The sequence below is a fragment of the Colobus angolensis genome, unplaced genomic scaffold (genome assembly GCF_000951035.1).
Source record: "Colobus angolensis palliatus isolate OR3802 unplaced genomic scaffold, Cang.pa_1.0 Scaffold19, whole genome shotgun sequence".
In the NCBI taxonomy this organism is placed as follows: Eukaryota; Metazoa; Chordata; class Mammalia; order Primates; family Cercopithecidae; genus Colobus; species Colobus angolensis.
In genome coordinates this window covers 9,280,623-9,304,697 of record NW_012115043.1, presented here as the reverse complement: position 1 = coordinate 9,304,697, position 24,075 = coordinate 9,280,623, and positions in this window count along the sequence as shown.

Below are 24,075 nucleotides of genomic sequence, written 5' to 3'. Positions count from 1 at the left end.
AGAGTGAGACTCCATCTCAAAAAAAAAAAATAAATAAGAGGCGGTAGGGAACAGTGGTGGAGACCCTATAACCTTGGTGGAAATGGGAACCTGTTGCGAAGATTAAACTGCAACTGGGCTTCCAGAGAATCATGAAATAAATGTTGACTTTGTTTTTAATCTTCCAAACCCCAGTTAAATTCAACAAAACTGATTGAGAGTAAAAACGGGTGTAACAGAATGAGACCCTGATCTAAGCAGGCTCTTGAGCCAGAAGCAGGAACAAGGAGGCTGTAGGGCAGCTCTCTGGGTAGGGAAAGCGTGTTACTCATCCCCTGCTGCGGGGACACCAAAGCTCTACAGATCAACTGTCCCAGCCTCATCTGCAGGAGAGGAGCAAGGGTGCGGGACTCAGGTGGGAGGGCCCAGGGACCCCTGCCTCAACAGCACAGTGGGGTGAACCTGAGGGGCAGACTGGCCCTTTGCTCCCCTGCGGCAGGCAGCTAATGAAGTTTTTCTAAACCAGTTTACTGGGCCGCAGATATTGTCATCCATGGAGAACTCGAATTGTCAGAATCACTAAAGATTCTGAAGCACAGATGGTGGTGGTTCAGTGGGCTCCACGGAACTCCTCCCCTTCTGATGCTCAGAGGCAAAGGTCCTTTTCCTGATTTCAGGAATGGGGCCAAGAGCGGCCACAAGGAAATCACGTGAGCAGGAAGAGAATCATGGCAGTTCGGGGTGAGAACGCTGACTGCTGCGGATTAGAGGGCCCATGTGACGGTAATGGCCAGCCTTAGGGCCGGTGGGCAAGGGTCTGTGGTGGGGTAGACCCCACCTGGGCTTGCATGCTGACCCCGAGAGGCAGCAAGAGAAAGCAGAAGTTGTTTTCTGCCTGCAGTGGAGGATCAGGCGATGCCTTTCCCTGCTGCTTCTTTCTTGGGGCCCTGAGATCCTATTCTCCCTGCAAGGAAACAAAAAGGCAATTAAATGAGTGGGACTAGAAAAGACTGACAGGAGGCTGGACGCGATGGCTTACACCTGTAATCCTGGCACTTTGGGAGGCAAAGGCAGGTAGATCACCTGAGATCAGGAATTTGAGATCAGTCTAGCCAACATGGTGAAACCCCGTCTCTACTAAAAATACAAAAATTAGCCGGGCGTGGTAGCGGGTGCCTGTAAGCCCAGCTACTTGGGAGGCTGAGGCAGAAGAATCATTTGAACCCAGAAGGCAGAGGTTTCAGTGAGCTGAGATCACACCACTGCACTCCTGCCTGGACCACAGAGTGAGACTCCATCTCGAAGAAAGAAAAGACTGACAGAGAAACAAATGGGAAAACACAGAGGAAGAAAGGCTATACTAAGCAAGAGCCACAGAGAAAACAAGATTCGAAACAGGAGTAGGGGTAAAGAAAAGGGAGATGTGAGCAGATACAGGGAAAAGGAGAAGAGGACAAGCCCGCTTTAGAAAGAGCAAGAAAGCTGGTCAGAGCCAGGGTTCACTGTCTCGGCTTCTGAATCATATGGCCTGTCCGTGGGCTCTCTGACCCGGCCAGGCCTTCCTTGGGGCCAGGCAGGCTGAAAGCAGACCTGTGGTCTTCCCCAGAAGGTGAAAGCTTTAGACATGGGGACAAGAAGACAAGGAGAGGAAGCCATTGGAGCAGCAGAGAAGGGGGTGGAGGAAGGTGATCCTCCCTCATGATGGGGAACACGCAGTGGACAATGGGGATGATAGCACCCACTCTAAGGTTATTGAGAATAAAACAAGACAAGGCCTGTGCAGTAGCTACCTCAGCAGCATCCCCCAAGGACTGTTCTGAGAACGGTGATGACAGCCTGCACCATCCAGGGGATCGTGGGGACAGTATGGAGTTGATCCCAGAAGCATATAAGAGGCAGTCAAGATTGACTAGCTGTAGAAAGAAGAGCAGAAAGAGGCCAGGGGTGGTGGCTCATGCCTGTAATCCCAGCACTTTGGGAGGCTGAGGTGGGTGAATCACCTGAGGTCAGGAGTTCGAGACCAACCTGGCCAACATAGTGAAACCCCGTCTCTACTAAAGATACAAAAATTTGCCAGGTGTGGTGATGCGCACGTATAATCCCAGTTACTCAGGAGGCTGAGGCAGGAGAATCACTTGAACTCAGGAGGTGGAATTTGCAGTGAGGCAAGATCATGCCACTGCACTCCAGCCTGGGTGACAGAGCAAGACTCCATCTCAAAAAAAAAAAAAAAGAAAAGAAAAGAAAAGAAAGAAAGAAGAGCAGAAGGAAGACCCAAAGTCTGTTCCTGGATTTCTGTTTTGGGTAACTAGTGGGTGATCACGACAGGGAATAAAGGAAATGTGGATTCTGGGGAGGAAATCAGTTGTTTCATATTATTAACATTTATATCTGGGCAGAAAAGTATAACGGGCCATAAACATGAACATGTGCTCCTCCTTACCAGTAACTAAAGAATGAAAATGAAAACAAAATCCTTATTTACCGGAATGGAATACAAAATTGAAAATATCCAGTAATGGCAAGGATACAACAGGCATTCCCATACATAGTTGATGGAAGCATAATGTATAAAACCATTTTGGGGAAAAATTTGGAAGGATTTATCTAAAATGTTAATTGTGCTTTCTGTTTGATCCCATCATTCCCCTTTAAGGAATTTATTCTAGAGCTTCCGAAGTTAAAAGCACAAGGCTATTCCCTGAAGCTTGTTTGTATTAGCAAGAAGACCTCAATTCCTCCACGATCCAACCATGTGATCTTGGGCAAATTACTTCCCCTGCCTGTGCATCAGTTTCCCCACTTGTAAAATTGGCACAGACACAAAAATAGCACTTAGATCATTCATTTGTTAGGATTAAATGAGGAAATGCAAGACAAGCACTTAGCACGGAGCCTGAGCTGTGATCGGCGCCCAGCTAAGGTTAGCATTCCTATTCCTCTTGCTAGCAGCAGGGGTTCCTGATGGCGCATTAGTGGAGGGACTCTTAGGGAGGAGGGAATAGCTGGGCTTTGGGGGATCACTGCTGCATGAAGCTGAAAGCCCAGAGCAGACAGGAGAGAAGATGAGTCTGCTTCTAAAGTGCCCACTTCAATCACAGCAGGGAAGGAAGCAGGAGATTCAGAGACAGTCTGGAGAGATGTGTAACGACAGTAGATGAAATGGAGAGGTAGCTGGGATTCTTTGTTTTTTGATTGGGGAAATCTATAAACCAATGAGCCCCAAGGTTCCTGCGGAAAAGTTGGCAGCCTGGCACAGTCCCAGAGTCTTGGGGTGGATTATTTAGTGCTCCCTTGCTGCAGAAGTGCACCTGGGCTTCCAGAACAAGCAGGGGTGAGGAGCGAGGGTGGCAAAAGAATGGCTGGTCTGGAGCTTTGTGGCCTCACAGTGCTGGGAACCCAGTTCAATCATTCTAGGATGACTCTGGGAGCACGCAGGGCCTTGGGCTCCTCAGTAGGAATGGGTCTGTGGCGTCATGAACCTGACTTTGTTCTCAGCAGCTGTGTCACGTGGGGTAATCCGTTGTCTGTACTTGAATTGGGCACAGCTCTTTTGCATTCTATCTGCCCACTTTTCTTACTGTCACTGCTCATGGGCTCAGAACTGCAAAGATATTCTGGGCCTGAGCCTTTCCTCCCCTCGGTCCCACCAAACCTCCATGCTGTGTTGGGAATCTGGAACAGAGTTGAAGGAGTAAGCAGACACCTTACAGTGCATTTTGTGTGCTTACAAATAGCTCTTGAAATTTCACCCTTAGAGAGTCCTATGTTTTGGGATTCCACAAGTATTCCTGACAAGTATGTTAACATTCATCAGTTCACATCTGTGTGCAAATACATGTAATCCTACTGAATTTCCCTCGGAGCCGTGATCGGTTTAGAAAGACAGAGGTTTCATGAGGTGGATGGAGAAGAAGAGGGCAACTTCAGAAGTCATGCCATTCACCAGAGGAAGGCAGGACTCAGTTTCATGATGAGGTAGGGGTTCTCTTTTTCTTTTCTTTTCTTTTTTTTTTTTTTTGAGATAGAGTTTCACTCTTGTTGCCCAGGCTGAAGTGCAGTGGCTCCATCCGGGCGCACTGCAACCTCCGCCTCCTGGATTCAAGCAATTCTCGTGCCTCAACCTCCCAATTAGCTGGGATTACAGGCACCCTTCGGCTAATTTTTGTATTTTTAATAGAGACGGGGTTTCACCATGTTGGCCAGGCTGGTCTCAAACTCCTGACTTCAGGTGATCTGCTCGCCCCAGCCTCCCAAAGTGGTGTGAGCCACTGTGCCTGGCCCTCTGACTCTTGAAAAGCCCTGGAACCCGGAGCAGGAGAGAGAGTCTCCAAAATAAACCTGACCAGCTCTACAGGGTGGTGGAATCCTGGTAGAATGCAGAGATCATATGGCTAGGTATGGAAGATCTGCATTCCTGTCTCAACTTTGCGACTTAATAGTTCCGTAGACCCAGTTCCCCACAGCTAATCTCTCTTCCCTAGGTTATAAAGGAGTCGGTCATGCCTGCCCCAGCGTTTGTTTGAAGGTGACTGTGTTTTGAAAAATATTCCCACTGCCACCTAAGCTCAAGCACATTTTTTATCATTACTATTGGAAATATCCCATGAGGGCTGGCCTCAGGCAGGTCAATGTGGGAGCATGTTCTGGACGGCTGAGGTCGGCTGGCCGGCAGCCTTGGCTTCATGTCTCTCAGAGTCACTCACAGAAGCACTGAAATGACCCACTCATCTTTGTTGAGATCTAAACCTTAAACAGAACAAGTCTAATTGACAGCAAGCTTCCTTCAAGGAGTTTCAATGAACAACTCAGGGCCTGCTGATGCTGGGATAAGATGGACAAAGAACTCTGGGTTTGTGCTTCTGCCCTGGGGAGTGTCTCTGCCAGGGCAGGCAGCCGGGGCCTGTGCCTAGGTCTCTCTATTAAACTGCTTTCTCTTGGGCTGGGCCACAGAGCCCTGATTCACCCCACAGCAGCTCCCAGCCCTGCCAAGAAAATGTGGGATGGGGCCTGCGCTGAGTGCAGAGTGAAGCAGGTGCCCAGTGGGCACAATGCTGCGTGTGCAATAAAGAAATTGTATAGGACTGCCCCTGCTCATGTGAATGGGAGAGAAGATGTAGGCACACAGTGGGGGCAATGCCCACTAGTATTTCATAAGTGCAGTGGTGGTAGGGGTGGGAAGAGCCCTGACCACAAGTTAGACATGAGTTCAAGTCCTTATTCTGCCACCTTCAACCTTTCTCAGTCTCAGTTTCCTCTTCTGTAAAAGCAAGGATGAGACTGCCAGAGCTCTCTGACCCATGGTTGTTGTGAAGAGTTCTTGGTATTATGATGCACTGTACAAAAAACCTGCCATTATTAATGATGCATTATCAGCATTAATGATACATTGCTAATGATTCAAGTGCTGGAGGGACCACAGTAGAGATGATGAGATTTGTGTGGCAGTTTGATGATCATGAAGCCTATTGGTAAATGTTCTGAAGATTTTTAGATACAAACGACTGCTTGGTTTTACTTCATATCATAGAAGTCAGAGGTAGGAAAAGAAAGATTAATCATCTATTTCAAGCACCTTATTTTACAAACAAGCTGACAGAGGTAGAGCCTAGAGACTCCATTTGATTTCTGTTTGCTTTATGCCATGCTTCTGGCACAGACTAGATGCTCAGTGCTTGTGCTCAGTACTAGTTGTTGTTGGTGGTGGTGGTGGTGTTTTGGAGACAGAGTCTCACTCTGGCTGGAGTGCAGTGGTGCAATCTGGGCTCACTGTAACTTCTACCTCCCAGGTTCAAGCAATTCTTGTGCCTCAGCCTCCCGAGTAGCTGGGATTAGAGGCATGTGTCACCACACCCAACTAATTTTTGTATTTTTAGTAGAGGCAGGGTTTTACCATGTTGCTCTCAGTCTGATCTCGAACTCCTGGGCTCAGGCAATCTGCCCCCCCCAGCCTCCCAAAGCACTAGGATTACAGGCACGAGCAACTGCGCTTGGCCATTGTGCTTAGTACTTAATGAGACAGAACTGAATTAATTCCCCCACCTAAGGCTTAGTGAGTGCAGGACTGGGACTCTATGACACTGCATGGTGAGATGGAAGGAGAAGAAAATAGGACCTGAGATCGACGTGCACATGCCCTTTTTCAACAGTCCTCAAAGCATCTGAAATACTTGAAGTGCCTTTTAGATAACATAATTCAACTGCATTATTCTATAAGTAATAAAATGATATAATTATGTCTATGTGTACATACATAGTTTCTGGCAAGGGGAGGTGATGAGGAAAGAGTAAAGTGATCGTAATTCCTGCTGGTTACACATCCTGAACTGTAATTTTTCAGGTATTTTAGTTTAGAGGTAACTCCTTCTCTTGCTGATGAAAAAAAATCCTCAATTTAAAATTAAATAGTTTCTTATAAATATAATATACACACACAGGTACATACATATATACATTTGTATGTATGTATCTATCTAGTCTACATATAATTTGCTTTTTTTTTAACTACAAAAACTGTCCTTCCTAGCTGCATAATTAACACTGAGTTTTACTGCAGTGCTTCAACATCCTTTGCCTGGCTACTTCCTCAAATGACCTAGATCTGTTTTGATCTCTGGATAGGGATAGCATGCTGCCTAGGGAAGATTCTGTATTAGAAATTATTCAGGAGGTCTGGCTGCTTGTCAAAAGTCTTCTGCTCTTTACTACGGACCTTGGTTTTCTCCTTGGGGTTGGGGCAGGCAGGGAACGTGTGAACTAGTGTTACTTTACAAACATGTATGTAATCGGGCTTATGATTTGACAGCAACTTTCTAAGTGCTTGCAAATATGAACTTATTTAATCCTCATAACCACCCCATGAGTTGCCATTATTACCCCTTATTTAATAGATGAGGCTAAATAATTTATTTAAATTCTGCAATAATTTAGGAACCCTTGGAAAAACCCTCTGCTAAAACTAACACCACTCTTTTTTCTTTCTTTCTTTTTTCTTTTTGGTGTAGTTGGCAGGATTTAATACCACTCTTCAATGAAAAAGGAAACTTATCTGATGGCTCTTTCTAGTAGTAGATACTCTTAACTTTGGTGGGGGCTCATATACCCCTTGAAGAATTAGATGAGGCTAGGCGCGGCAGCTCACGTCTGTAATTCCAGCACTTTGGGAGGCAGAGGAGGGAAGATCACATGAGGTCGGGAGTTCGAGACCAACCTGGCCAATATGGTGAAACCCCCATCTCTACTCAAAATACAAAAATTAGCCGGGCGTGCTAGCGGGCACCTGTAATCCCAGCAACTTGGGAAGCTGGGGCAAGAGAATCGCTTGAACCTGGGAGGCAGAAGTTGCAGTGAGCCGAGATCATACCATTGCACTCCAGCCTGGAAGACAAGAGGGAAAGTTGTCTCAAAAAAAAAAAAAAAAAAAAATCTGATGAAAGTTTTAGATCCCTTACTTGGAAAATACACCTTCATTGACAAATTAATTTATATCCCAAAGTCATCTGTAGAATCCAAGTGAGAAACAGTTATTATAGTAGAGGAATGTATCAGCACCCTCTGGGAGGAATTACAGCTTCTCTCCATGTGAACTCCAAACCATAGAGAAGGAGAGATTCTGGAATCTGCCTTATGCTCTGGGTGCAACATGCCCCTTCTTTTTCAATTATTCTAGATTAGAAATCATCTGGACAAACGAATAGCCATAGTGGTTATGAAAGGTGAGATTCTTGAGTACTTTCACATTCTGCATTATATATTTCTGCAAATATTTTCCTGTAAGCATGTATTACTATTGTAATCAGACACAACATAAAGAAGAAGACCAAAGTTTGCATTACAGACAATCATAGATTTGCAAAATTTTGTGCATACAAAAATATTCACTGCTGTTTTGCTTGCAGTTCTCCTACATGGCCTTGGTAGAGGAGAGGCTAACTCAACTATGGTGCCTCCTTCACTGGATTGCTGTGTGGCTGCTAAAACACCCGCAGGGTACCTGTGAATGTGCCTAGAGAGCCTCAGATACATTGTTAGGAGAATAAAGCAAGATGTAAAATGGTGTAGAGGGTACTACAATTTTGTGGAGGGAAGAAAAAGGAATATTAGTTGATGCATCAAATACCTTTAGGAGGACCAGAAAAACCTGGCAAGAGTGATTGTCTCTAGAAGGTCTGAGCAGTAAGGGAGGCTTGCTGTTCACTCTGTACCCTTTCATACCTTTGAATTTGTTCAATTTATGAATTACCTATTCAATAAATAGATAAAAATTTGTAAGAAGAAAGAGACTTTAAATGTCATTGAGAATCATCTCCCTGTTATCTAAGAGTTTTCTTCCTACCATAGAACCCTGCGTAGTCTGTCCTTTTTGCCTGGAGCACCCTTCTATACCCCAACCCAGCCTGCGGATCTCAGCTCAGTTGAGGGTTTCTCATCAAGGATATCTCCAGCCTCCCGTGGTAGGTCAAACACCCTTTTATCTGCTCTTGTAACATCCAATGGGCCTTTCATCAAACACTTTCCCAGTCGCAGTTTTACATACACTCCTGTGATTGTTCGATTCATGTTTGTCTCTCCCCATGAAGTATAAGCTACATGAGAGAAGGGTCTTTGATTTTGCTCACCACTATATCCATAAAATTTGGAACACATGAATGTACTTGGTGCAGTGGTATGGCGTAGGGTAAACAGTGAATGAATAGCGGGGTATATGTGCCAGTCACCACCTCTACTACTGGTCATCAGGCCTGTTCTTAATTATTATTAAAAATTTAATTAAAAATTTTTAAATCTATTTATTTATTTATTTTGAGATCAGGTTATGAAACTGGCTAATTTTTATTTTTTGTTTCTTTTTTGTTTGTTTGTTTGTTTCAGATGGAGTCTTGCTCTGTCTCCCAGGCTGGAGTGTAGTGACGTGATCTCAGCTCACCTCAACCTCCGCCTCCTGGGTTCAAGCAATTCTCCTGCCTCAGCCTCCCAAATAGCTGGGATTACAGACACATGCCACCACGCCCAGCTTATTTTTATATTTTCAGTTGAGACAGGGTTTTGCCATGTTGCCCAGGCTGATGTCAAACTCCTGGGCTCAAGTGATCCACCTACCTCAGCCTCCCAAGGCGTGAGCCACATCAGCCTGCTCTTTTTCTTTTTTTAGAGACAGAGTCTCTCGCTAGGCTGGAGTGCGGTAGCGTGATCTTGGCTCACTGCAGCCCAAACTCCTGGGCTCAACTGATCCTCCCACCTCTGCCCCTCAAAGTGCTGGGGTCTCAGGCATGAGCCACAGTGCCAAGCCAGGCCTGTTGTTAAACATCTGAGAACCAGGATCTCACAACTCCCTCGAGCTGTCCATTGCACCTTTAAATTCCTCTCACTGTTGGTAATTTCAACTCATGTTGAGCTAAACTGAGTCTTTGTGGCTTTCACCCATTGGATTTAATTCCACCTCAGTAACACAGAGAGCAGGACTAATCCTCTTTCATATGACTGCTTTTAAAATATTTGAGCATATAGAGTTTCCTTTTTACCTAACTATGAATCTTACATTCTTTGAGCCACTACTAACGGACTGAAAGCCATTACTAACTCTCCTTGATAGCGGGGAAGGTGTCACCTACATTTCTGTTATCTGTAGCCCTCAGCTCTGGGTTTGGCTTAGTATATGTTGTTTGGATAGAATCATTTTTTATATGGAATCTTTTATATTACTTACCCTGAACATGTTCCACTTTGCCTCTTAAAATATTGGCCAAAATGCTGGACAAATATCATAGCTTCAGTCTCCCCAGTGCACCTTCTTTCCATTGTCCATAACTCTAGTAATGCCATTTAAGATCCCATGAGCTTTGGGGGCAGCCATTGATGACACATAGTCAGCCTTGTTCATGCTGCTCTCCATTTCTGTTGTTCAGAGCTCCTGTTTCTACCCTAGAGCATTACTATATGTTGGCCCTTATGTATTAAAATCCTGCACTGGACTGCTCCCAGGCTCATTAGAATGGCTAATGTTATAATGTTGACTTGTTTTTCAGACTCTCCAAAGCCAGACCAGCAGCTTCACGAAACACCGTGAGTTCCACACCAAGAATGACATCACCTTTAAAAAATAGGTCCACTTGGACCTGCATGCCACAGCAAATACTATTTGGGGCCGACCCACAATTGTTCCCTCTACAACACCTTTACTCAGTGAGTATCTCCAGAGACGAAAGGAAAACTTGAAGGTTTGAGCTTCAAGTGAGAGTTTTTTTAAAGGCCAGCCTCTTTACTCATCAACCCTGCTGCTCAGAACTCTGATGAGACCCATTCTCGAGAGCTCTCATAATGCTGAATCTAAGCTCTTAGCATCAGATGACTCCTGGGTAATGTGAGCAGGGGCACATCATTGCTAATGTGCGCAGTGCTTGGCAGAACGCCACAAGGCCGATATGTCGAGTGTAGCTTCTCAGTCTCTTAGCCAAGATCAACCGCAGAACCAGTCAATCTCCAACATCGTAATAACTCCTCTGTGGGGAACATAGCCTGACCTGGTAAGGGGACAGATGCAGTGATTTAGTTTCTTTTTCCCATATTCAGCTTTCATGAGCCATATGACAAATGAGCAAAGGATCAGAGCATGCTGGGAACTAATGAACCAGAGGGAAAAATTCATTTAATGACTTAAGTGTGTTTTATCTAATGTGAAATGTAGGTCAATTCACTATAAATTTATTCATAGGGATTATTTGTCCTTAGCCTGATTACATGGCATGTGCTGCAAGATTCAGCCCTGTGTAAAACAGAACAGGCCCTGCCTGTCTGTCTCCATCCTTACCTTCCCCCAGCATCCATTCCCCTCACACACACACACAGGGTGGCAGGAATCTAGCAACATCCATCAGTGCTTGTCTCAACAGATAAGACTGATTTCAAACTATTCAAAACACTGATTTGGGGCTGTTCATTTTATTTTTACAGACGGGGTCTCACTCTGTCTCCCAGGCTGCAGTGCAGTGGCACAGTCATAGTTCACTGCAGCCTCAACCTCCTGGGCTCAAGTGATCCTCTCACCTCAGCCTCCCAATAGCTGAGACTACAGGTGCACCCCACTACACCTAGCTAATTTTATTTTTTTCTTTCATAATTGAGATTTTATTGATTGAGGATCAGTACAGACAATTCTTAACATACATAACAAAAATCTAAAAAGCCATGTATTGTAATTCATTTTTAAAGTTATTCCAGTGACTTCCCAGCTTGAAATTCCGAAGCAAATTTTCCTTAAGAGGCTATCAGGCACCAGTATCCTCACATGTTGATAAGCTGTTACATACGTCCCACCAATTCACAACTGGAATAGCGTGTACACTACATATTCAAATTTTTAATCTTTCATAGTACAGTAACAAAGTTATTAGGAAATCAGGACTACCACAACCAAAGTTGCAGATTGCACATAATTCTCACAGGAAGAGCCATAAACAAAGAGTGGTTTTCTTTAGGAAGCAATTCTACTAAAAAACAACATGGGAATAGAAGTAATTTAAAATGTTCAAGACATTAAATGCAGGACTGACTCCATATTGCCATTTAATATGCTTTGTATTACAGGATATGAAAACTAACCCCCATCTATGGAATGTTAAGCTGACACCAGAGACAGCCAAAGCTTCCCATAATTCAATATCCCACACTATTTTCTGGTTGTACCAAAAAATTAATAACCAGCAAATGATTTCACCTCTTTAAAAAAAGCATTTACACTTAAAAAATGGGATGAGATGAGATTCCCTCCTTCTCAAAAATGTTTCTAGAGCTACTAAAAAGCTTGTGTTTACAAAATAGTTGATAAAAATATTCCTCTGGATTGTACCAGAAGGGAGACTCAGACCACTGATAAGACATGGTGTATGGTGTTCATCAGACTCGGCTTCCTTCTCTCCTGCTTCATCAGGGAGGCTCTCCTCAGTTTTCGTTTCACTGTTTTCTGCAGGTAAATCTTCCTAAGTTTCTTGATTAGCCACTTCAGCCTGTTTTCCCTTTGCTCCCCTTTTCCCTTTTGTTTGCATTTTTTATCTGAAGATTTATCCTTCACTGCTGCCTTTTTTGGCTTCACTTTCACTTTTGCAGGAGGTTTAGCTGACAACCGCGCAGATCTCCTCTTGGGCTCTTCCTTGGCAGCCCGTTAGGTGGAGCCGACCTTCCTCTTGGGCATCCTGGTGGCGAGGAGGGCACGTGCCGTGCCAGGTGCCTGCGGGCCATGGCACACCAAGAGCCTTCTTGAAGCTGGGCTGCCTGTCTGCTGCCACTCCTCCCTCCGCCCAAGCTGCTGAGACCCACAGCGAAGGTGGTGGGAGAACAGAATGGAACTGGATTGGGAGCCCGCCTCCTAATTTTCTAATTTTTGTAGAGATGGGGTTTTGCCATGTTGTCCAGGCTGGTCTCAAACTCCTGGGCTCAAGCTACCCTCTTGCCTTGGCCTCCAAAAGTGCTGGGATTGTAGGCTTGAACAACCATGCCCGTTTTATTACATTTTTGGAAACACTTGGAAAAATCTAAAAGCTGGACACCTACACAGAAATTCAGACGTATTGCTGAGTAGAGTCCAAAAGAAAAATTAGACAAGAAGGAGAGAATTTCATCACTCTGTTGGTCCAGCCAGGTATGTGTCACCAGAGAGACAAATTTATCAAACTCAACAACCAGGGAATGAGTCTTGGGAGGTTTGGCTAGCAACAGTTTCTCAACTCTAAGAAACCCAAGATAACAATCTTAGGGCACTTGTCATCACCGTCATTGTTGTTATTATTTTGTAAAATGCAAATTAGTAACTGAACAGGTCAGCTTGCATTCATGTCCCGTTAGCTTCCTTAGCTTCATTACCTCTTAGAATAAAAAAGAATGTTCAGTACTTGGTCCTAAAAGATAGGGGTCGTAAAGCAATTTGAAGGAAGATTTGAACAAAGGCTTAAAAAAAGACATCGATTCAAAATAGATGGCCACAAGATCATATTTAGGGAGGAAAAATGTGTGAGGACCTAGTTCACGTCGGTATAATTTGTGGTTTACTGCAGCAATGTGAAAATCTTATCAGAAATCATCTTTCTGACTCAGAGAAGAGAATAATGAAATTGTAAGCTTCTTTTTCTTTTCTAAGTTTAGCATTGATTTTAGAAGAAACATATAGGGAAATACTAAGAAACATTAACTTTTTTTTTTTGAGACGGAGTCTTGCTCTGTCTCCAGGCTGGAGTGCAATAGCGTGATCTCGGCTCACTGCAGCCTCCACCTCCTGGGTTCAAGCGATTCTCCCGCCTCAGCCTCCCGAGTAGCTGGGATTACAGGCAGATGCCACCACACTCAGCTAATTTTTTCTTGTATTTTTAGTAGAGACAAGGGTTTCACCATGTTGGCCAGGATAGTCTTGATCTCTTGACCTTGTGATCCACCTACCTCGGCCCCCCAAGGTGCTGGGATTACAGATGTGAGCCACCGCGCCCGGCCAGGAGCACTAACTTAACATTGAGTACCTAGCAAGTAAAGCCAAGTGTCGTACTTTTTCCCATGCCAATTTCATCTCCAAAACAAAGAACAGGATAATCTTTTCATAATTCTGTAAATTCTAATGCGTTTTACAGGGGAAAACAAAGAATGCAACTTTTTTTTTTTTTTTTTTAGACAAGGTCTCTTTCTGTTACCCAGGCTGGAGTGCAGTGGCACAATCACTGCTCACTGCAGCCTTGAACTCCTGACCTCAAGCAATCCTCCCACTTCAGGCTCCTAAGTACCTGGTACTACAGGCATGCGCCACCTCACCCAGCTGATTTTAAATTTTTTTGTAGAGACGGGGTCTCCCTATGTTGCTCAGGCTGGCCTCCAACTTCTGGGCTCAAATAACTTTTTGTTTCATGTGTTTCTAGTTAAGAAATGAGACCATTAGGTTAAATGCACTCTCCTTATCTTCCCTAGGAATCATGATTTAGTTTCCCTTTTTTTTTTTTTTTGTAGAAAACAATGCAGAGGCCAGGCTCAGCAGCTCGCCTGTAATCCCAGCACTTTGGGAAGCTGAGGTGGGAGGATCACTTGAGCCTAGGAATTCAAGGTGATAATGAACTATGATCACACCACACTGCACTCCAGCCTGGGTGACAGAGTGATACCCCGTCTCCAAAAAAGCAAAATAAAATAAAATGATAAAACAGAAAACAGTGGAGAACTCTAAAAAACCTTCAAAGTAACTTCTCAAGTCCTATAAAAAGACTTAAATTGCATTGTTCCTGGATGATGGGGGTTTGGAATGTAAGTAATAATAATGTCCTATGTTTGTAGGAAATTTTATAGTTTATAATGTGCTTTCACTCATACTATTTTATCTGATTCTCATATTGCCCTGTGATTCTCAGCAGAGCTTCATCTTGCATGGGGGGTTGGGTTCTGTAGTCACCATGGAAGGTGAAATCACATTTACTTAACATCTCCTGACTATGAAATAGAGGATACATAATTTTGTGTCTATGTAAATAAGTTCGTTTGCCTTAGAGGCCAGGATATACTAACACTTCCACAACTTAAAACCCAATGAGGGGGCTGGGCGCAGTGGCTCACACCTGTAATCCCAGCACTTTGAGAGGCCAAGGCAGGTGGATGACTTGAGGACAGGAGTTTGAGAATAGCCTGGCCAACATGGTAAATCCCTCTCTACCAAAAAAATACAAAAATTAGCGGGCACAGTGGCACATGCCTATAAATCCCAGCTACTCAGGAGGCTGAAGCAAGAGAATCGCTTGAATCCAGAAGGCGGAGGTTGCAGTGAGCTGAGATCACACCACTGCACTCCAACCTGGGCAACAGAGTGAGACTCCATCTCAAAAACAAAAACAAAAACAAAACAAAACAAAACAAAAAAACCCAATGAGGGACACTAAGACCTGATAATAAGTGAGGGTTCCATGTCTCCTACCTCACCCTCACTTCAGGGCACAGGCTCATTGAGAGGAATGGCTAGTGTAATTGCCCAACCTGTTTAAATTCTTATTCTTTCCCTCTGTTTTTTTGTCAAGGGTTTAGTTGCATTGATTAGGGTCCAGTCAGAAAAACAGAAACCATTCTAGGGTATTCAAACAGAGGGGCTTTATTACCCGGAAATAGTTGCACAGGGGATAGGAATGTCCAGAAGAGAGTTAAGAAGCTGATATGGTTTGGCTATGTCTTCATCCAGATCTCACCTTGAATGGCCATAATCCCCACGTGTCAGGGGCAGGGCCAGGTGGAGGTAACTGAATCATGGGGGAAGTTTCCCCGCTATTGTTCTCCTGGTAGTGAATAAGTCTCACGAGATCTGAGTTCCCCTGCACAAGCTCTTTCGCCTGCCGCCATGTAAGATGTGCTTTGCTTTTCCTGCACCTGTCACCATGATAGTGAGGGCTCCCCAGCCACGTGGAACTGTGAGTCCAGTAAACCCTTTCCTTTATAAGTTACCCAGTCTCGGGTATGTCTTTACTAGCAGTGTGAGAACGCACTAATACGGAAGCCAAATAAAAGACAGTGAAGCAACCCAGCCATTCCTGATTTCTGAAAGCCTCTGCCAGCCCTCGGCTGGAGGAAATTACACCAGAACTAGGGGCTGGGATCACTGAAGTTAAGCTGGAACAAGGTAGGCCTGTTCAGCAAGAACTGGAGCCATAAAGGAAATGCAGTCACTACTAGTGAAGCCACCCAAGAAGAGAAGAACGAGGAGAAATACTTGAGACTTTCTTCCTGCCCTCCAGTAGATTCCACAAATTCCCATGTTACTACTGCAGCTGGTGCTCTTTTGCAGGCACCATTTCCTGGCTGGAGGCCAACTGACACAGTCCATTACATCATCTCCAGGTAGAATAACACTGCATCCAGGAAGGAGAAAATGTGTGCATGACCTCAGCTATTACCATTGCCTGTACTGCCCTGGCTAACCAGGAGGTCCTGAGTCTGTCAACATAACTTTTTCATTACTACTACAACCATCGTTTGAGAAAGCTAACACATTAAGGCTATCCATAACCAAGGAATCTCACTCCTGCCCACTGGTGTCTTCTGTAGGCAGATCACAGCTGGAAGCCAGCAGAAAGGGCATCTGTCAGATGCAGCCTGTGGGGGTCAGCCCCCTTGCCCAAGACACAGCAGATGAAGGGTGAGGAGTGGAGCTGAGGACAAATAGCAGGTCCAGCACTATAACTAAATTCTCTTTGTGCTAATTGTATCCCTGAATTCCTGCACATTAAATGTGCATATGATGTGTCACCACTGTACATATTACCACTTCCAATTGACACTTGAGGAAACTAAGATTCTGGTTAAATAATTTGCCCAAGATTACAGAGGTAAGAAGTCCTGGAGGTCCTCTGATTCTGATATCTAATGCTTTTGCCACGACCTCCGATTCCTTTCATACGGATATGTTGGAAAAGGACTAGGACATCTGAGGTTTTAAAAACGCTTTTATATACTCTTAGAACTCTACTAATCCAGGGGATTTTAAACGGAGTACTCAAGCTCTGAGGTCCACAGACTATTTCAAGGACAGAGTCAACAGGACCCCAAGATCCACCCTCCACTTCAAACCTTGTGGCAATCTAATCTGGCATGTCTCAGGATTCTAAGGAAAATTTTAAGAAAATGATTCTGCTAAAAGAATAAAATTGTGTTCTAGTTGATCTCTCCTAAATGAAATAGTTATGGCTCAGAGAGGGTCTAGTTAACAGCAGGCTTAAACCCAGACTTATACCCAGGTGTTCCCGCTTGTTACTCAAGGCTCTTGCCAGTGAATCGTGCTTTATGCTTACTAACAGATAGTGAGGCAAGAGAAAGGGAGAAGCAACAGGGAAAGGCAGGAGAAAGATAGACATCAAGCAGAAAGATGGCAAAAGAAAAAACAAACAAACAAACAGAGACCAAGCAGAAAGATGGCAAAAGAAAAAAAAAAAAACAAACAAACAGAGACCAAGCAGGAAGATGGCAAAAATGCCATTGCGTTTTTGCACTTGGGGCAAAAACAAAGGTAGCTGTCAGAAATCTGGCTGGTTCGTGGACGGGCTAAGTGAAATCAAGAATAATCATCAAAAAGTGGAAGCAATCCAAATGTTTATCAGCCGATGAACAGATAACACATGTGGACTATCCACATGGTGGAATCCTATTTAGTCATAGATACTGATCCATGCTACAGCATGGGTGCCCCTCAAAAACATGCAGCTCTCAGGCCTGTAATCCCAGCACTTTGGGAGGCCAAGGCTGGTGAATCACAAGGTCAGGAAATCGAGACCATCCTGGCCAACATGGTGAAACCCCATCTCTACTAAAAATACAAAAATTAGCCAGGTGTGGGGGCACTTGCCTGTAGTCCCAGCTACTCGGGAGACTGAGGCAAGAGAATCGCTTGAACCAGGGAGGCGGAGGTTGCAGTGAGCTGAGATCGCGCCGCTGTCCTCCAGCCTGGTGACGGAGCGAGACTCGGTCTCAAAAAAACAAAAAACAAAAAACCATGATATGAAGTGAAAGAAGCCAGACACAAAAGACTACACATTGTTTGATTCCATTTATGTGGAATGTCCAAAATAGGCAAATTTGCAGAGGCAGAAAATAGATTAGTGATTGCCAGGGGCTGAGAGTAAAACCAGAGAATGCCTGCAAAGAGACCTAAGGTTTCTTTTATGCGTGATGGAAAATGTGCTAAAAACTAGATTGCAATACTGGGTGTACAACTCTGTAAATTTACTAAAAATCATTAGATTGTACACTTAAAATGAGTTAATTTTATACTTCAATAAAACTAACTTTTTTTTTTTTTTTGAGACAGGGTCTCACCCTGTCACCCAGGCTGGAGTGCAGTGGCACGAACATGGCTCACTGTAGCCTCAGACTCACAGGTTCAAGCCATTCTCCCACCTCAGTCTCCCAAGTAGCTGGGACCGCAGATGTGTGCCACCACACCCAGCTGATTTTTTGTATTTTTTTGTGGAGATAAGGTTTTACCAGGAGGCTGGTCTCAGACTCAAGGCACCCACCTGCCTCGGCATCCCAAAGTGTTGGGATTACAGGCGTGAGCCACTACACCAGGCCAAAATTAAATTTTTCTTAAAAAAATAAAATAAAACAAAGACAAACTCTAGCCTTTGGTCTTGATGGCACACAAAACTTGCACAATAAAATCTCATAAGAAAAAAAAATCTTGCAACGGCTGTTGAGGTGGGTGAGGTGTGGCCATTCTACCATTCCTGTGTCGAGTCACACAGGGCACCTGCCTTCACGCCCGACAATGGATCTGTCATGTGGTACAATTGTGCCCTGAGATTGCCCAACACTTTTGTGTCCTGGCTTTACAGACTATAAAAGCTACATAGATGCAGATTTGGAGTGAATACAGTATGAGAATAACAAAGTTATTGTACATCATATCTCTTGGCACCCCTCATTGTAACGATCTGCATACTAGTCTGTATTCCTTTCTAGACTGTACGTTCCATGAGAACAAGAACTATAACCATCTCATTCACTGTTTTTCTCTCCACCACAGAGCACAGGCCTGGTTCGTGGTCTGTTCTAAATAACCATTTGTTTAAGTAATGTATTATTTATTTTGTATCATTATTCTTAGTTTGAGATAGGATCTTGCTCTGTTGCTCAGGCTGGAGTGCAGTGGTATAATCACAACAGAGCACAAGCTATCCTCCTGCCTTAGCTTTCCAAGTAGCTGGGGTCAAAGGCATGCACCACCATGCCCAGCAAATGTTTACGTATTTTTTTCTTTGTAGAGATGAAGTCTTCCTATGTTGCCCAGGCTGGTCTTGAACTCCTGGGCTCAAGCAATCCTCTTGCCTTGGCCTTCCAAAGTGCCGGGATTACAGATGTGAGCCACTGAGCCATCCTAAGAATTTTTTAAATTATTGGGAACTCTCTAAAAAAAGTAGTGATGCTGATTCAATGATCATAAATTAATCTAACTACCATGTATTTGGGAACACAAGCACATTCCTACATGTCATTTTATTTAATCTTCACAGCATCCCTGTTAAGCAGATATTACAGGTAGATAGCTCGGAAAGCTGAAGTGATTTAGTTCAAGGTGGTGCAGAAGGAATTCAAATTGAGGTTTCCTGATGCTAAGTCCCAGAGCAACTTCATTTCACCTGAGTTTCACACAAGCAGAGATGGGCTCCTCAACTTTTGATAAGGTTGCAGTCCCCATAAACCCATCAAAAGCTGAACATATCATAAATCAAAAATGCATTTAATATACCCAGCCCACAGAACCTCACAGCTTAGCCTCACCCACAGTTGGGCTAAATCCTCTAACAAAAAGCTTATTTTATGAGAAAGCGTTAATATTTCCTGTAATATATTGGATACTACACTCAAAGTAAGAAACAGAATGGTTGTATGGGTACTCGAAGTACAGTTATTATGTTACTTTTTCAACTTGGTTCTAAAGCGATGATGCAACTTAAAATTTTTCAACATTGCCTTCAAATCACTGTAAAGTCAAAAAATCTTAAGTAGAACCATGGCAAGTCAGGATCTGTGTGTATGTTGCTTTAGATTTCTCTGATGATTCGCATCAAACATTCATAAAGGGACTATGACTGAAAAGTTCAATACTTTTTATCAGGAAATGACCATAACTGCTTAGTGATTTTTAAAAATTCGTTGATAAATAGAGTCAAAATGTGGAGTGGACCACAGAGGTCTCAGGGGAATAGCTATCAAATGAAGGATAGTTTTTATATGTCAGAAATCTGTTCTCCAACTCCTGAGCTCAAGTGATCGGTCTGCCTTGGCCTCCCAAAGTGCTAGGATTACAGGTGTGAGGCGGAGGTTGCAGTGAGCCAGGATCTCACATCTGCACCCTAGCCTGGGCCACAGAGCCAGACCCTGTCTCAGGAAAAAAAAAAAAAAAGGGAATCTGTTCTAGGAAAAGATTGAACCAGGAATAACTGCCTATCAATGCTTAAGCTTTGCTTGATACTCCTAAAATTTTATTAAATTCTCTTAAAGAAAGAAAATAAACTACACTGGATACTTTACTGAGCAACTTTTAATAAAAGTATATGATAAACCTAACAATGACCACAAACATGGATGAACAGATGCAAGCTTCCAAGAGTGGTTGTAACTGCCTTGGACATTATTATTCCTTTTGATTATCCACCCTTGGTGAGTGGTCCTCACCATGCTGAGGAAACAAAAGCTTCCTTCTTCAGCTCTTCTCTATTCTTGCCTCCCACAGTTAGCTGCTTCTACACAGCCAGTGCCTGGAACGGTTCTATCATTCTCTTACTTTCCTCCCTTCCTTCTCCCTCGTGTGGTCTACTGAGTCCCACTAGAGCCTTAAATATGCTCATTTTTAAATCTTTGAGCAAGCTATTCAAGAATAATGAAACCTCATGCCTTTAATCCCAGCATTTTTGGAGGCCAAAGAGGGTGGATCACCTGAGGTCAGGAGTTCGAGACCAGCCTAGCCAAAATGGTGAAACCCCATCTCTACTAAAAATACAAAAAAAAAAAAACCAAAAAAACAACTAGCCAGGTGTGGTGGCATGTGCCTGTAATTTCAGCTACTCAGGAGGCTAAGGCAGGAGAATTGCTTGAACCCAGGAGGCAGAGGTTGCAGTGAGTAGAGATCGTGCCACTGCACTCCAGCTTGGTGACAGAGTGAGACTCTGTCTCAAAAATAATAATAATAATAATAGTAATGAAACCTTTTGATATTATTGCTCTTACTGAAGATAGAAAAAGAAAAGTATAATCAACCTTGTATTCCTACAAAAGAGTGAGGCCCCAGGTGTCAGGCGCAGTGTTGGGGCCATGTCAGTTTCCATCTCAGGTCGCCAGAGATCTGGGTCAAGGATTTGCTTCCTCCTATGTTCTTTCTTACCAAAAGCATAGATGCTCAGGGTTGGAGAAAATTACCAATATGGTTGTGTAAAAACTCTCTCTGTTTTTTCCTCTACTCTCATGCCACAACAATCATCAACACAGAAGACTTCTGTGACCAAATGTGTGGGGGTTTTCCCCCAACACCAAGCAGGGCACACCAGCTCGGTGTTCTCTAGTTCATTTCCAACACTACCTGGAGATGATATCAGATCCCATAGGTTGCAGGCTCAGTCCCCAAGACTGTCCCCCTCAACACATACCAGTCACATGTCTGGGCCTCTGGAACTTCTGACCAACTGGTTTCAAGTTGGGGCTCCCACAACTCCCTTTTGGGTTGGATTAATTTGCTGAAGTGGCTTACAGAACTCAGGGAAACACATTTACCAGTTTATTATAAAGGATGTTGCAAAGGATACAGATGAAAACATGCATAGGGCAAGGAATAGGGGAAGGGGCACAGAGCTTCCATGACCCCCCTGCCCGGGTGCCACCCTCCAGGGACCTCCATGTGTTCAGCTATCCAGAAGCTCACTGAACCCTCTTGGGTTTTTAGGGAAGCTTTGTGATGTGAGCATTCGTTCCCCCAGGGAACAGGGCAGGACCCTCTCAAGGGAGGGTCTTAGGACCCACAATCAGAAAGGTGGGCGAACATTAGAGTCCGGCCTTGGAGCAGGCGAAAGGAGGGCAGGAGACAGTCAGAGGCTGCCACTGCAGCCTCACACACCCAACATTATAATAAAAGACTGCAACAAGGGCTGTGGGGGTAGTGATGGTTAATACTGAGTGTCAACTTGATTGGATTGAAGGATGCAAAGTATTGATCCTGGGTGTGTCTGTGAGGGTGTTGCCAAAGGAGATTAACATTTGAGTCAGTGGGCTGGGGAAGGCAGACCCACCCTTAATTTGGGTGGGCACAATCTAATCAGTTGCCAGCATGGCTAGACTATAAGCAGGCAGAAAAATGTGAAGAAAGACTGGCCTAGCCTCCCAGCCTACATCTTTCTCCTGTGCTGGATTCTTCCTGCTGTCGAACACTGGACTCCAAGGTCTCCAGTTTTGGAACTTGGACTGGCTCTCCTTGCTCCTCAGTCTGTAGACAGCCTATTGTGGGACCTTGTGATCGTGTGAGTTAATAGTTAATAAACTCTCCTGACTAATACAGGGGTTATGAGCCAAGAACCGTGGATGAAAACCAACATATATCATAACACCATAATAGTTCTGATCAATTTCAAAATATATTTCCAATATGATAATCCCCACATCCTATCCCTTCAATTCCAAAAAGATTCTGGGAAAAGTGTCCTCACACCAATCCATCTTGGACCTCAAAACATCTAGGCAAGCCCCCTATAGGCCTATAGGCCCAGCTACTTAAGAGGCTGAGGTGGGAGGACACTCTTGAGCCCAAGAGGTCGTGGCTGCAGTGAGCCTTGATCACACCACTGCACTCCAGCCTGGGTGACACAGTGAGACCTTGTCTCAAAAACAAACAAAACAATTTTGAAATATATAATACACTATTATCATCTGTTGTTACCATGCTGTGCAATATATCTCAAAAAAAAAAAAAAAGAAATGCTCTTTGTTGAATAACTTTCTATGATTATAAATTTCAAAATAAAACATCAAACAGGCCAGGCGCAGTGGGCTCACGCCTGTAATCTCAGCACTTTGGGAGGCCGAGGTGGGTGGATCACCTGAGGTCAGGAGTTTGAGATCAGCCTGACCAACATGGTGAAACCCCGTCTCTACTAAAAATACAAAATTAGCTGCGCGTGGTGGCACATGCCTGTAATCCCAGCTACTTGGGAGGTTGAGGCAGGAGAATCACTTGAACCCAGGAGGCAGAGGTTGAATTGAGCCGAGATTGTGCCACTGCACTCCAGCCTGGGCAGTAAGAGCAAAACTCTATCTCAAAATAAAACAAAGCAAAAAACATTCTACACTGTAATAATAACGTGTTGGGGCCGGGTGCAGTGGCTCATGCTTATAATCCCAGCACTTTGGGAGGGCAGATCAATTGAGTTTAGGAGTTCAAGACAAGCCTGGCCAACAGGGTGAAATCCCATCTCTACTAAAAAAAATCCATAGAAAGAAATTTCAATTGGGCGTCGTGGTGCATGCCTGAAATCCCAGCTACTAGGGAGGTTGAGGCAAAAGAATCGCTTGAACCTGGGAAAAGGAGATTGGGGTGGGCTGAGATCGCGCTACTACCCTCCAACCTGGGCGACAGAGTGAGACCCTGTCTCAAAAATAATAATAACAATAATGTGTTAGCTGGGCGTGGTGGCACAGCCTGTAATCTTAATTACTGGGGAGGCTGAGGCAAGAGATCACTTGAGGCCAGGTGTTCAAGGCTGCAGTGAGCTGTGATAGTGCCTGTGAATAACCACTGCACTCCAGCCTGGGAAACATAGCAAGACTCTGTCTCTAAAAACAAACAAAAGGCCGGGCTTGGTGGCTCACACCTGTAATCCCAGCACTTTGGAAGGCTGAGGCGGGCGGATCACTTGAAGTCAGGAGATCGAGACCATCCTGGCTAACACGGTGAGACCCCATCTCCACTAAAAATACAAAAATTAGCAGGGCATGGTGTCAGGCACCTGTAGTGCCAGCTACTCGGGAGGCCGAGGCAGGAGAATGGCGTGAACCCGGGAGGCGGAGCTTGCAGTGAGCTGAGATTATGCCACTGTACTCCAGCCTGGGTGACAGAGCAAGACTCTATCTCAAAAAAAAAAAAAAAAAGCCCTTCTTTGTGTCCTACTTTAATCATTGGTTGTATCATGAGTATTCCCAGAGAGTCAGGTTTAATGGCCCACTGTTTTCCAGGTTGGAACCCTGTTTATTTTGATCCTTTTGATATCTCTAGCCTTTAGCGCCATGCTGGTACACAGCAGAAACCCAATAAATATATAGGTTGAATGAGTTAATTAGTAGAATATGTCATAGTTCAACTCATCCTTTATTGTGGCATATTGAGATTGATTCTACTTTTTTTTTTTTTTTTTTTTTGAGGTGGAGTCTCGCTGTCACCCGGGCTGGAGTGCAGTGGCCAGATCTCAGCTCACTGCAAGCTCCGCCTCCCGGGTTCACGCCATTCTCCTGCCTCGGCCTCCCGACAGGCGCCCGCCACCTCGCCCGGCCAAGTTTTTTTATTTTTTTAGTAGAGACGGGGTTTCACCGTGTTAGCCAGGATGGTCTCGATCTCCT